Source organism: Zingiber officinale, chromosome 1B (assembly GCF_018446385.1).
Source record: "Zingiber officinale cultivar Zhangliang chromosome 1B, Zo_v1.1, whole genome shotgun sequence".
In the NCBI taxonomy this organism is placed as follows: domain Eukaryota; kingdom Viridiplantae; phylum Streptophyta; class Magnoliopsida; order Zingiberales; family Zingiberaceae; genus Zingiber; species Zingiber officinale.
The window spans coordinates 59,066,011-59,067,259 of NC_055986.1; the positions used below are offsets into that span (position 1 = coordinate 59,066,011).

At 34.0% G+C, this 1,249-nt stretch overlaps 1 non-coding gene across 1 annotated transcript; it reads left to right on the top strand.

Moving 5' to 3' along the window:
- Positions 1-553: 553 nt before the first annotated feature.
- TRNAR-UCU lies at positions 554-626 on the top strand. The gene has a single exon. It is a non-coding gene; the product is annotated as a tRNA-Arg (tRNA).
- Positions 627-1,249: the final 623 nt, after the last annotated feature.

Genomic DNA, 1,249 nt, shown 5'->3' on the forward strand with positions numbered 1-1,249 from the left:
CTCTCGCTCGAAGTCAGGCTGCATAGCCACTTGCCCACTGCTGGTGATCTCTAAGTGGCCTTCGGCCATCTGCCTTGATCCAAATTATAACCTGGGGTTGGTGAATCCAAAAAAAAATCATAACCAATTATGATTGGATTGTGTCCATAATCCGACTATAATTATAAGTGATCCATCTCGCTGGTTATATAGATAATGACAAATTTCCTCGAAGCGACATGATTTAATGGAAATTTAAGAATTCATGTTTTTATTTGTGTTATGATTAAAGCAATAAAAAGATATTTACAACCAACATAATAATAATAATAATAATAATAATAATAATAATAATAATAATAATAATAATAATAAATCTCACAATGCTAATACAATACAATGAGTTTAACATATCGAGTTCCAACTTCATCGTCTTGTCCCTCTAGTGCAACAATATCAAAATAAAAAATCACTAAAATGACTATTCGACACCAAGGAACGAAACAAGTCTCAATTGTTTTTAAAAAAACGTTATCAGGATAAAATAGAAACTTAGATTATGAGGATAAGCCTGGCGCCCGTGGCCTAATGGATAAGGCGTCTGACTTCTAATCAGGCGATTGTGGGTTCGAGTCCCACCGGGCGTGGAATTTTTAATAATCCAAACCATTGTGGGAGACGGGCTCGGGAGAGAAAATAAATAAAAAATTAAAATATTTTTCAATTAACTCTTAATTTAATTGGGTATTTCAAATAGGTTTTTTTACCGTCCAATATTTCATCCCCTTATTATTTTTCAAATAACATTATTATCCTTGGGATGCTTGACAAGTCTCCTCTGCGTGATATGAATCCTATCATATCAACTAGGTTCAGTCGACTAACCTCTTGTTCAATTGACTGATCCCTACAACTTCTATAAAATAGAGTTAGTTCCATATAAAAAATATCCCTACAACACAAAGTTGGCACAGTAATATAATGATGCATGAGTAAGAAAAGACAGTAAGAGATGTCTTAATCTCTTGAAAATTTCTTTATTTCTTTAGTTGGATCAGTGACCTAGGTTTTGTCCCTTCCCAAGACACGACCTCCCCGTCGCTCCACTCCAATTGATTACCTCAACCTATAGTCCAAACATTTGGTCCTCCAGATCTATTTGGACTATTTCTGCTCAGTGTCTGATCGTCTGATCCACTAAGACTTTTTATGCAATACTAAATTAGCCAACAATAACAATAACAATACAAAATACTATAGTAAAACTAAA